Source organism: Canis lupus, chromosome 20, assembly GCF_011100685.1.
Source record: "Canis lupus familiaris isolate Mischka breed German Shepherd chromosome 20, alternate assembly UU_Cfam_GSD_1.0, whole genome shotgun sequence".
Classification (NCBI taxonomy): Eukaryota; Metazoa; Chordata; class Mammalia; order Carnivora; family Canidae; genus Canis; species Canis lupus.
In genome coordinates this window covers 13,686,754-13,700,770 of record NC_049241.1, presented here as the reverse complement: position 1 = coordinate 13,700,770, position 14,017 = coordinate 13,686,754, and the positions used below count along the sequence as shown (strand labels likewise).

Below are 14,017 nucleotides of genomic sequence, written 5' to 3'. Positions count from 1 at the left end.
AAAGAAAAGGCAGACAGATGAATACATTACAGCCTTTTTTGTTTGTTTCTATATTATGTTCTGTATCCACTCTCTTTTCTCACTCTGAAGTATAACAATGCCCCTAAGTTGTAATTCATATAAGTTGTAAGTTGTAATTCTGACCAAAGAGAATAGATTTGGTTCAGAGCTACCATTCCTCAAAGAGGAACTGAATTCAATACATTGTCAGAACTAACAGATGCAAAAGCTTCAAATTTGAGGGATCCAGTGTTATATAATAAAGCTGTTGGGGCCTGTAAAACTGTTAGAACAATGGTTAGCATCTTGTAAGTGCTCAGTAAATCATGCAGCTACCATTGTTATTGTTGATTCTTGGTATCATCATCATCTTCTTCATCTTGCTTCTAGACCAAACTGCAAGACTCCTGATTGGGACTAGATTAGAACCCAATGCAGTATAACCAAGAGTCCTCTTGACAGCAGGGTCAATTACAAAGCAATAGGTCATCAGACAAGCCAAATAGGGTAACCCTTAAGGAGACATAGCCTCTACCCTGTTATAGCTAGCAGATAGATTTTCATATACACATGAAGGAGAACATCAAGAATATGTATTAACTGCCTCATTATTCTATGAATTCTTTTGGAGCTATAAATAATATTTACAAAGAACTTCATTTTTATTGTCTTATTTAATCTTCCTAATCAGTGTCCCAGTTGAGAAGTGACTGCATGTATAGGTAATTAGAGATACCTATACTCTTAGTTCTTGGATACAGCAAGTACCACCACCAAGCTAGTCACATCTGGCAACTCTTGTAGGACAATAAATAGCATTTTCTAAGTGTGCTGAGAGAAGTACACAGCAGCTCTGGTAGGTATTAGCCTCACTTTTAAGATAAAGAAATCTGAGGCAAAGAATTGGTCCAGTATTTTAGAGCCGATAAATATATAGGACCAGGTACTTGCTCTCGGTTTTCCTCCTGGCTGAGTTAGTCACAATGTCCTTGATTTTCCCACATTTGCTTGTTTTCAAGTATAGGATGTGCTATCTTAATTTAGGATTATTTATTTTCATCTCTCTAATAACACCACCAACAGAAACTCTGTGAGGGAAGACCATGACTTACTTAGACTTGGATCCCTTGCAACTAGAACACTTGGCGCATGGAAAATGCACTTAGCAAATAGTCAATGAATGAAAGAGGAAAGGGATTTTCATATCCTATCTATTTTGTCATACTGCTTTTTCTAAAATTTTTTTACAAAATTATTTCCTATATAGTTTGGTGGAAATGAATAGATTATAAACCTGTATTATATCAGAGATGTGCTGCATTACTATTTGAGAGAGGTTATTACAGAAAGTTGAACTCATTTGGGGACGCTTTTATGATATTAATGCCAGGGAAGTGTTATTAATCAAAAAGTATTCATTAAATGCATGTAGAATATCAAGTGCCATTAGAAGGGTGATGTGGGGGATGAAAAAAGTGTACATCATGTTACTTCCATCCCAAATGAATTTTAAGACTCACTGGGGAGAAAGAATGAACAGAAACAAGACAGAAAATAATTAAGTGATCATCTATGGAAATTCCATGACAAAACAGAAAGAAAACAGCTCAGATGAGATGGGTCTGTGTATGATTGCAACTCTATTACATACTAACTGTATGATTTTGGTTAAAAGACTCAATTTATTTGACCCCCAAGCTCTTTCATCAAAGAATGGAAGAATGATATGAACCCATAGGTTTGCAATGAGAATATGTGAGAAAGCATTTGATACAGTGCTTAGAACACGACAGTTATCAACTTCAGTCATTTGGCAAATATCAACAACACCACCTCTGTGCAGATCATTTTCTTTGAGCTGGTGATACAGTGAGGAGCAAAATGTGGTCCAGTAATTCTGATGTATGGCTTGCCATCTGATGGGGGTAACAGCATTAATCCAATTACCACACAAGTAAATGTAGAAGTATGGCTGTATTAACTCCAGTGAAAGAGAAGTACACAAGGCCAGAAGAAAATATTACATGGAGGATTCTAAGAGAAATCCTTCCTAAAGAAATAGCATTTCAATCAAAATCTCAAGGGTAAATGAGAATTACTGAAGCAGGAGGAGTGCAAGGGAAGAACTTTGTAAGCCAAGCCCTGGACATCTGAAGGAGCTTGATGGGTTTGAGGAACAGAGAGACCAATGTGGCTTAAAATAGAAAAAAGGGGAGATCATTAATGTCAAACCTTCCTTCGCCCCTTCCTCCAAAGCATACTTGGAGTTCAGAGAAAACAGAATTGCTAATTAGTATGAAGTTCCACAGAAGGAGAGTGTGCATTATGCATGGAGGGATTGGGATATGTTGAATCTCATCACGGAAGGGGGGGAAGATGACAGAAGGCTTTAATGTCTGGAGAAATGAATCACATAAGCAAGGATTCAAGGGTCTTGTCTGGGTTAAGTGCATGCTGGTACTTGGCATGTTTGGACTGGCACATGCCAACCTCCAAGAGCTAAAGGGCACACCAGGAAGAAAATATCTCCTTCATTTCTATGACTCTTGGTTAAAGATATAATGTATGTGAAAGTGGTACACAATGTCTAGTGATTTAGTTTATCTTCTTTTATTATTTGCTTTCCATTGCCTCTCCCTGCCCCCTTGTAATACATTTCTCTTTTATTGTGGATGAATCTTTCATGATCTCCATTTTGTAAATTGTACTTAGCCACATCTGGCTGGTGTTAACATGAAAGAGGTGATGGGTGTTGAATGTTCAAGATCCTCCAAGAGAGTTAGATGGTAAGTAATTTCATTAGGGTGCTAATGACCATAAAACCTAGTTGTTATTGATTTGTCCTCCATGGAGAGATCTACTTTTCTGCCTCATCTCAGTTATTATCATTCATAATGCAGAGATCATTTCAACACTAAGTTACTAATGCATGTCCCTATAATAATTCGTTTTAGCTCCATCTTTGTATTGACATATAACTAAATTCAGACGCTATCACCAAGTAGTTATCAAAGGAGATGGTGGAGGTAGTGACTTACTCTTCAGTAAGATGCAGAGTTAACCTTCAACTTGTACTGTGTTTTGTAGTGGTACATCTCGGGCTCCACTGAGCCCTTTCATTTTCTCTCTATGCCTCTTGAGATCTTAAGTTTTCTATACTATAACCTCATGAGAAAAACATCCAACTTCTCTATAACTTCACTCCCAAACTCCAAATGCCTGCTGGCGATTTTCACCCTAAAAATCACATCACCAAAGGGTCAAAGAGATGCAGTGGTATCTAGGATCCAGAATGAGCTATGGCTGTACAAGAGTATACCATAGCCTTCTTCAGAGGAATAAGCACCAAAAACTGGCCCAGCAGAGAGAACTAGAGGAAAGCATACTCTAACCTCTCTCTCTTCCAACCCTCTAATCACACAAATGGAAACTCAGCCCACTTTCAAAGTGAGCTCTTGCTTTTGCATCCCCCTATCTTGTTTTGGCAACCACTATCCTCAAAGTCAAACAGGCTGAATACCTTGATATTATTTTCAATTCTTCCCTCCCCATTTCTACATCTAGTCAAGGGTTATATGTAAGTTACCTCTCTACTTGTAAGTCTCCATTGTTTCCTAATATGGCTCTTCTCTGTTCTTACTATCACAATTCCAGTTCCATCACCTCTTATTTCACCTATTGTGAGTGCTTCTTAATGAGTTTCCCTATATCCATCATGTTCCCTCTCCACAGTCTGTCTAACACATAGCTGATTGATACATTTTTCTGAATTATAGAAATGATTCCGTAGTTCCCATTGTAAGACATTTAGTGATCCCCACTTGCTGTAGGATTGTGCTGGATATTTTCTATACCCTTCCAGATCCATCCTGCCCTTCTCCACTTTTCTTTGTACTCTGAGTATCAGACTTGAACGGACTGCCTCAGTGGATCCTTTACCACCTGGCTTCTTGTTGGCTTTTGCTTCTTGCAGCAGCTAACTCAGAGGTGTTTGGTCATCCTCTGTGAGTCTGCCTTAACCTTGCCCATGCCTTGTAAATGGTCGCTATTTAAAACTTTCCTTAGTCACTCCTTTTTGAGTGTACCATCTGTTTTCTGCTAGATCTTGGACAAGGATAATAAATGAAAAAAAAAAAAAACTCTTTAGTGAAGCAGTAAGAGCCTCCATATCTAGGTACCATCCAACCTTTCTGACTTGATTTCCATTCCTAGCTTGGCAGATCTTAAATCCCAATAAAAATGAAACAGTTGCTGTTCCATATACCTATCCAGGCTCTGTTGCTTTGGTACCTTTACATCTATGGTTTGCTGGTAAATGTTTAACACCAGCTCTCCAAAAACATAAAACCCTGATTCATAGTGTTCGCCAATTTCTGTGGTGTAAATACACCACTAGTACCAGTTTTAAGCTATGGACATGATGTTTCTGAACATCATCACATTTGGAAGGAAATGGTGACAATTAACCAAGGATGCCACTGCTTCTCATACACGTTCCCCTTCACCAAGAATGCACGGTTTCCTGCCCCATGACCCCCAGAGCCTTACACAGAATTCTTGCTCAGTAAACCATTATTCAGATTGATTTCTATCATTCCTGTGGGCATTTGGAATGTTACTGAATTGCCAGCCCACGGTGATGGTATTACTTCTTAACCCAGAATTTGCTCTTCACTGCCAACATGGGTGCTAGATTTTTGAGACTTAAAAGCCCTAAAGCAAGAATAAGCTACACATTTTATGCCAAGTTGCAGAAGCTTACTACTTAAAGTTGCCTTATTCTCCAGGAAAATGAATCTCATTTGCTGGTCTTGTTTTCAAATGTGGTCTTCCTTATTCTTTTTTTTTTTTTAATTTTTATTTACTTATGAAAGTCACACACAGAGAGAGAGAGAGAGGCAGAGACATAGGCAGAGGGAGAAGCAGGCTCCATGCCGGGAGCCCGAGTGGGACTCGATCCCGGGTCTCCAGGATTGCGCCCTGGGCCAAAGGCAGGCGCTAAACCGCTGCGCCACCCAGGGATCCCCGGTCTTCCTTATTCTTATTTAAATATCATTTGAAGTAATAAACCATCATTAAAATATATTTCTTCTCCATTTTAACAATTTGAATATTCCACAATTTAAATTGTGTCTCCTTAAACCTAAAGCTCTACAGAAAACTTTTAAGGTGCATGTTAGTTCTAGATAGATAGGATTGCACTACAATTTATCTAAATTATATTTCATTAAGAAATAGCCTTTTTATTTAGAGATCATTTTAATTTTGTTTCACTGACAAAAATGATTCCTATATTTAAAGTTCAAAAAATAACTGCAATTTCTATTAGAGTTGGAGGTAAATAATAAAGATGATCTTTTAATAGCATTGCATAATTGTATGTTTTAATGGCTATAAATGACAATATAGATATTCAACTAAAATTATTCTTTTTACTTTCAATTTAACAAAACACAGGAGTTAAAGAAAGACTATAGAAAACACTATGATTTATAATGCCTCCTGGCATTTTAATGTTCTCAGCTGTTCTTTTGCACAATATGATTATACAAAGCCTAAACTGTGTAATTAAGGACCATCCCACTAAAGTGCTCTGGTGGATTTATGGTGTCCGGGTCATCAACAATCTGAGCACTTTGAGTATTGGACCATTAGTTTCAAATGCATACTAACATAGGGGAACACACTGGCATCAAGAAGAACCTATAATAAGAAACAATTTCAAATTCAAGGAAGTAGCTTTCACCTGATTTTCATTTACCAAAACAATTTTAAAACGTGATTACCAGAAATTCTAATTAACTAGAATTTTTTTCCTCTGGAGTGTGCTTTTAGGAGAAAAGGGAAAACTGGAAGAAAATAAGTAATAACCAAGACCTTCCATTTGGGAAAAAAGATTTCCAATATGAGTTCATTATCAGGGCTGGAAGAAAAATGTCTTTAAAAAAAATACCTAAAGCATAACTACCCTTACCAAAAAGCAAGAACAAGGGTATTAAAAATTGAAACTAAAAGTTTTTTAGGAAACCTTCAGCTACCCAGAAAATTAAATTCACAGATTCCCTTAATCTTCTGGCTAACCCAAGTTTTACTCTGTAAGTTAGTTTTCCTTGTATGTACATAAGAGAATGCTATATGCAATCACAATCTTTCAGGAGATCCAATAAGATGATTGGAACAGGTGGTATCACAGAAAAGGCTCTGACTTAAAAACACAACAAACTTGAAATTAATCTCAGCTCTTTGACCAATTAGCTGTGGGAATTCTGATAGGTCACTTAATCTCTGAGCTCTGAAGTCATTTGTAAAACAAGAATAATCACACCTGCCTCCATTGGGTGCTGTAAGATCATAAAGCACTTTCCATGGCGCTGCCCCTTTTGTTCTAAATCCTCTCTGCCCCTGTCTTTTGGCCATTGTGACATTTCCTTAGAGAGCCACTGCAGCCCCAAGCCTTCAGAGAGAAGATTTGAACAGGCAGGCACACTTTTTACTATATTCATTCTCCCGATGATGAAGAAAATCAAGTTCTTTAACTCTTTTATTAGAACAGTCATAAAAAAATAATTGCAAAAAAGAACTTGAAGCCAAGTTTATTTTAAGAGTTCAGGGGCAGATGGCTTTATTTTGCTTCTTTAAAAGAGATGGCATTCTGTAGAAATACGGTGTGCTTGAGGTCTATCAAGCTGAAGGGCAAATGCTGTCATTTACCCGAACAGGGCTGTCTTTAACTTTGAGTAGCAGGAACTTTAATACTAAATATATGTACACTTCCATGTATCAGTCTCCACTTGTTAAAGGAACATTTTAATGTGGAAGGGATATGTTTTTGAGATTTTCTGTCTAAAGTTTAAACAGCAGTTAGTCTCCTAATTGGCAAATTCTAAGCAGATAATATTTCTTTAGAGAAATATCATTAGATCAGAGCTAGAAGTATAGGCTCCCACCTTAAGGACATTGGATGTCTTATGTTTTTAAGTAAAAATTTTGTTAAAATGTCACATTGTTAAGATATTAGTGGATTAAAGAATATAACAAAAGATGGTATAGAACTCTTTGAGCAAAGAAAAATGCAGTAAATACTCTGAAAAGGATGTGACAATGCTTGCCATTTTCCTGATGAGAAGTATTTTCACTATTACGAACTAAACTTTAATTTGGTCTAAGAGCAAAAGCAAATCTGATACAGTCTAATGGGATCACTTTCCTTGATTAGCATCCAAAAATCTACAGTATTGGTATTAGCAGCCTACATATTGGCACTTTCAGTACCAACTATGATAAGTGTGGTCTGTCTGTAGTTTTGAATGTATAATCAGGAGCCATTGTAGCAACTGGCTCCTTATGCAACATTTATTAACATGGCATGGTGAAATCTCTGTCTGCGTTGAAAATACTAAGCGATATACTGTGAAGTACTTAAAAAGAAGTAATGAAACTGAGCCTTCTAGGCATATAAGGCTGCCAAACTGAAGATTTTACATTTATTTAACATTTAATCATGTCGGTAATTACAAAGCAATTATTTCATATAGACATATTATGGGAGGAGAATTAAAATAATTTGTAAAAAGAATAAAAGTAATTGATTTTATGGTAGTTTTTATATCACTACACTTGCTGGTACTAAAAAGGAGCAATAAAATAGCCCAGTTGTTGGTTCATGTTTTGTTCTGTTTAGCCTTCTGTCAGTTTCTCAATTCAATAATGTTAAATTGCTACTTTATGATTCCAGCAATGCAAATAGCTAATTTCTTAAAAAGAAAGAAAAAAAAAAAACTTTCTTGGTCCTACTTTGCCTATCGCAGAATCTCAGGTTTTTCAAAAGATAGTCAAAAGATCATAGGTTTAGGAATTCTTTAAAGTGTATCTGGTGTATGACTTTTAAAATACTGAAGGAAAAATTATTTTGGCATACAGCTGAGATCATAAAAAGCATTAGTCTTGTTTGCTAGATCCTAGAAGCAGCAGCAGCAAAGATCATTAAGTTTACCGCTGCTTTTAAAATTAAGAAATGGGTGTCTCACCATCCATAAGATTACAGACAACCCGTAGAAAATATTTCCTTTCATAATCAATTCTTTTTTTTTTAATTTATTTATTCATGAGAAACACAGAGAGAGAGAGAGAGAGAGAGAGACAGAGACACAGGCAAAGAGAGAAGCAGGCTCCATGCAGGGAGCCTGATGTGGGACTCCAGGTCTCCAGGATCACGTGCTGGGCCAAAGGCAGGCACTAAACCGCTGAGCCACCCAAGGATCCCCTCATAATCAATTCTTATATGTAGTAGGTATGCAGTGGGGAGAAGGAGGGTGAGGAGAGTCAGCATCTTAAGTATTTAATAAAATAACCATTCATATAAAAATAATTAGGAGTAGCTGATGCACATAGAGCACTCTATTAGTTTCCTAGGACTGCTGTAACAAAGTACCAAAACTTGGTTGGCTTAATAGAAATTTATGGTTTCACTAGTCAAAAATTTTAAATTCCATTTCTCATTCACAACAGCCGCATTTCAATATTTACTACCTAATACCCTACAGGGAGTGTCAAACAGAACATTCCTGGCATTGCAGAGAGTTGTACTGACTAGTGCTTATGGAGCCAGCACAGGTTGGCAACTTTCTGCTCTTCCCAAGGATTCACATAATCTACTCATTCCTCCTTTTTGACATGTTATCTTCTTTTACAGAGTCATTTGGGCATTTGTCTTTTCTCCCCACAGGATTGTAAACTCTTTAAGGGCATGGTCTGGTCTTTCTGGCCCTGTGACCTAGTAAACACCCTGTCAGTGTTTAATTACTCTAATAAATTAGGCACCAGTTTATTGGACCTCTTTTGCATTTAGTCTGAATCTAGATTTTATTGGAGTCTGTAGAAAAGAATGAATCAGAGAGCAGGTATTTCCTAAATCACCAGGATTCGGACGTATGGGCGGCAGATATGTGCTAAATGGCAAGGGTTCTTGTTTGTTTTTGTATCAGCCCAAGTATAAGAAGAGCCCCAGCAGGACTGTATTTACAAGCTTAAAATTATTGTTACATTTGGGTACCTGGAAAGCATATTTTAACTGATTCACTTAATTTATTTATCTACTGAGTGCCCACAAGGTAGATGGCAGGTTAGTGCCTGGCCCTGGATGACTCACTGAACAAAACAGAAACAGGGTCCCTGTCCTGTGATACTTAATTCTAGTTCTGGCAGATTAAAATATTAGCAAGGACTCCCCCTGTCCAGAAAGGCTGGGATGAGAGGAGTATAATTTGGGCTCTAGCCTCAGATGCCTGCATTCACGTAGAACCTCCACCACTCTCCTGGCTCCATGACCTTGACCAGATTGTTTTATTATATCTGAGTCTCCATTTTAGCATCAGTAAAAATGGGGGGGAAGATGGCTCCCACCTCATGCAGTTGTGAGCATTAAATAAAATAGTTTGTGTGAAGTCCTTATTCTGTGCATGTTGCATAGTAAAAGCTAAGTGCTTATTAGTAAGTACTAACTGCTATTATTCTTATGACTACTACTGAGCCAGAATGACCCTGCAATGAACATTAGATGTAAATAATGGGAAGTGATTATATGCTAGAAAATACCTCATTATTTGGAAAGTTATGTTTCCTGTTTTTCATGGCCTAACAATTTAATTCCCTTTGCTTACTGTATTTTGCACCTAGAATAACTAAGATGGAAGTGTGTCCTATATGCCCACCCTTGGGGTGCCTGGGTGGCTGAGTCAGTTAAGCAGCTGCCTTCGGCTCAGGCATCAAGCTCCTTGCTGAGCAGGGAGCCTCCTTCTCCCCGCTGCTGCTTCTCCTGCTTGTGCTTTCTCTCTGTCAAAAAAATAAATAAAATCTTAAAAAATATAATAAATGCCCATACCTTGTTTTACTTTTTTTCCCCTTTGGTATAGGGTTTTATTAATTTGGGATACTTCTTTCTAAAACAATTAAGAACAGAAATGCTTTGAATGTCATTCAACTCTTATGAGGGAGGTATGCTTTTTAACATAGTTGCAAAGGAGAATCCTTTAAAGAGGCTTACCATTAAACTGCAAAATTGAAATCCTAAGTAACTAGCATGCAAAGATTTAATTAGCATGGTCTCATTAAAATAAATGTGTGACTTTTTTCTTCCAAAAATGACATTGCCTTTGAAAATACATCCTGGAAATGAGTTGTAAAAGAGGGGAGAATTGAACTTCAAATTAAATTGAAGGCAGTCATGTGATGCTTGGGGGGGGGGGGGTTGCAGTTTCAGATTTTTCTGAGCCCTGTCCATTGTTTGTCTGATGGAGACCACCTGCTTATGTACTGAATATCATATTACATAAGAAAATAAAATAAAAATCTTGGAACTACCAGATTCCCCTATAAAATTCATTGCAAACCAAACTGCAGAAATATTTCTGTGCCTTTGCTTTAAAACCTTTCTCATATTCTAGAAATCTATTCTATCATTTCCTGAGGGACCTCAGAAACACAAGATTTCTCAGTGGTAACCAACCTATTTGGCAAAGAGATGAGTCATCCCTAGGTTTTTACTATGATTTGTTGAGCTCCCATCAAAGACTGCATTGTTTTCAAGAGCTATAAATGCTCCCAACCACCCACTTCTGATACTTCATCGACAGTCCCGTTTATACACTTCAAAACTTAGGATTCTTTGGGATGACCATGTGACATTTGAGACTGTGTTTAGGGCACAGGCTTTGGAGCCAGGCTATCTCTGAATCCTGCTCTATCACTGTCTAGCTGCAGTTACTTACTTCTCTATGCATGGTTTCCTTCAATGTGAAAAGGGACAGTCATACTGCTTACCTCCCATGGATGTTACGAGGAAAAAACAAAGCACCAAATAAGGGCTAGGTTTATTTTATTATTATTATTTTTAATTTATTTATTCATGAGAGACACAGAGAGAGAGGCAGAGACACAGGCAGAGAGAGAAGCAGGCTCCATGCAGGGAGCCTGCTGTGGGACTCAATCCCAGGACTCCAGGTTCATGCCCTGGGCCGAAGGCAGATGCTCAACCGCTGAGCCACCCAGGCATCCCAAGGGCTAGGTTTAAAAGAAAGGAAGGAAGGAGGGAGGAAGACTAAAAGAAAGGAAGGAAGGGAAGGATATCTGTTCTAGATAATTTTCAAGAAAACCATTAATTTCCTTTTTGGAAGAGCAAATATTAACTTAGGTTTTTAGCACCTGACTCTAATTTTCTAACTGAGAACTCCAAAGGAAATTTATGATTGTCAAGATTCTACTCTGTACCCACCACTGCTCAAGCCTCGTTCCCTCATTTAATCTTCACCCATATGAGGCAGATCTAGAACTATCTCCTAACAGATGAGGAAACCAAGACCCATGAGGGTGGACAATTTATCCAAGGCACCATAGATACTGCCAGGATATGGATTTAGCTCTGTCTGCCTCTTGAGACCATGGCTTTTCTTTTAAAAAAATGAAAACAAAACAAAAAACTAAACACCGTGGTTTTTTAAAAGCCAGGACCAAGTGTTTTGCTCCTAGCCATGAAGAGTGCTGCTTATATGGGTGCCTTTAAAAGTAGAAACCCAGGAAAAAGTCATCAAATGCCTAAAATCCTGGAGCTGGAGAAGCCCTAAGACATCTAGATTTAGCCTAACCTCAACACTTAAACTTAGGGCACATAGCCTGCATGATCTGAGTTGGAGCCAAAGCTAGAGAGGTAAGGACCCCCTAACTGTTGTCCAGTGCTTTAACCTCCGTACCATGTTACCTCTCAACCTTCCTGAAATTACCAGATAGGGATTCTGAACTAGATAGCTTTAGGGTGTGGGCTCTATGTCTTTGACTTGCTATCTTTTTTTTTTTTTTTTTAAGGATTTTATTTATTTATTCATGAGAGACACAGAGAGAGAGAGAGAGAGAGAGAGGCAGAGACACAGGCAGAGGGAGAAGCAGGCCCCATGCAGGGAGCCTGATGCGGTACTCGATCCCGGGTCTCCAGGATCATGCCCTGGGCTGAAGGTGGCGCTAAACCGCTGAGCCACCCGGGCTGCCCTTGACTTGCTATCTTATTTGAGATCTTGAACAAGTGACAATTTCTCAGAGAAAATACTTTACTATATATTCATTATAGCAGTGAATATATAGTAAATATTTTATTAAATTAAGTCTGTTATTGGGATGCCTGGTGGCTCAATGGTTGAGCGTCTGCCTTGGCTCACGGTGTGATCCCAGGGTCCTGTGATTGAGTCCCACATTGGGCTCCCTGCAGGGAGCCTACTTATCCCTCTGCCTGTGTGTCTCTGCCTCTGTGTATCTCTCATGAGTAAATAAATAAAATCTTTTTTAAAAATAAGCTTGTTATTAAAGTTAGATATATTCCTAGTATTATATTATTCTTAAGGCCTCTTCTATCTTGAATGCCCATTTCCAACTCCTACTAATTGTTCATATCCACTTTATATTTCCTACATTTGAATTTCTCTGCCCTTACGAGTTTGCAACACCTTATCCATTATCAAATTAAGAGAAGTTTAATATATGCATTCTAAAAATTAAACTTGTGATTTGGCCATGCTTATGTAGAATAGATCAACTATGATCAATTCACTGCTGTGTTAAAAAAAAAATTCAATGAACATGGTTAAGCTAACCTGACTTAATTTTTTGTTATAAGTCGGCCATCAGCATGATTGATTGAGCTGTCCACCCTATCCCTGATCTACCTAATCAAAGGTCAAGATGGTGGTTATTAAACATGCCATTTCACTCCCTAAATTGAAGGATGTTTTCTTATGCTTCTAATAAAGGATAATTGATTAATAGAGCACTAGAAGGTAAAATCCTTCAAAGAATTTTAGTTCCTGCGCAAGTGATCAAGAATATAAATTTCAGCTAACCCTATTCTAAGTGAAATAGTGTGGGGTTCTATAGTGTAAAGAAACAGGTGTTTGGAGAATAGGAATGGAGTCAAGTTTGTCTTCCAAACATGTAACGTCACTTCTCTGGAAAATGAGGTGTTTTAGATGTGTTAGATGCCTTTTCCAACTTTTACAATTTGTGTTTCTCATACTTCACAGGGAGGTTAGCTTGTTTGCCTTTGATTAGTTGAAGCCAAAAAATCTGAAGTACATAGTATTCCCAAGGGCTCTTCCGCAAGCACCTTTCCCCACCAGGCCAAGGCATCAACTTGGATTTGGATTTATGCCAGCAGGCTATGTCTGGATTTTTTGCTTTTCATTTTTCTTTCTTTTTTTTTAAGTTTCTTTTGTAATTCTTTAGTCCATTTAGTCTAGCCTTGTCATTTACCGTGCCTGGCCAAACCTGCAAGGACTAACGTGCTGTCCATGCCCAGATCCTCTTAGGAGCTGAATGAATTGTGACCCCAGCTTCTATGCTAAGCTTGGAGACCAGCTGCGCCTTTGGGTTTTTCCCAGAGATGTTGGCCGATGCTGCACCTGCAGTGTGATGGATTTACCCTCGCCCAAATGAGGAAGGAAAATGAGGGGGAATCAAAAGATCACTTGTGTTCACCCTCTTCTTTGCACAGTAGTGCATTTATACCACCCAAATATACCAGAGATTTTTTGAGACTTTATTAATTAATAATAATAAATATAAGAAGAAGAAAGTAAAATAAAACTAGAGAACAGACAAATTTTTCTCTGGGAATCTGGAAAACCATAAACATTTAAAGTGGTCAGATTAGTAAATTCTGAATTAGGGATCAAGGCATTTGGGTTTTATTTTGTTTCTCTGCCAATTAACTGGGTCATCTTGGATCACCTAGGGGACCTGTAAGGTTCTGCCTGCCTTTGAAAGTAGGTCTTCCAAAACAAAGAAGTGTAAAATGAAATTTTTGTAAATGCAACACATCTTTTTAAACCACTAAAGTTTTCTTCTGAGCAAAGATTCAGACTGTAATATACTGAGTCTCTAATTATAGGCTTTCACATATGGAGTATTTACCAATAATAGTTTAAAATTGATATTCAATCATCTGCTTATCAAATACATTAGCTCAGCATTATAGCTG

The 14,017-nt window shown here is 37.8% G+C and overlaps 1 protein-coding gene across 2 annotated transcripts in view; it reads left to right on the top strand.

The window, feature by feature from the left end:
* Positions 1 to 14,017, top strand: part of LRRN1 (leucine rich repeat neuronal 1) — a 39,123-nt gene that overhangs the window by 10,468 nt on the left and 14,638 nt on the right. Inside the window, exon 1 of one of the 2 annotated variants that reach the window (XM_038565803.1) lies at positions 2,768 to 2,786. The exons of the other annotated variant lie outside the window; for it this stretch is intronic. The gene's annotated coding sequence lies outside the window, so the exon portion shown is untranslated. Of the gene's footprint in view, positions 1 to 2,767; positions 2,787 to 14,017 lie in introns of those variants that run through there. 2 annotated transcript variants of the gene reach the window in all.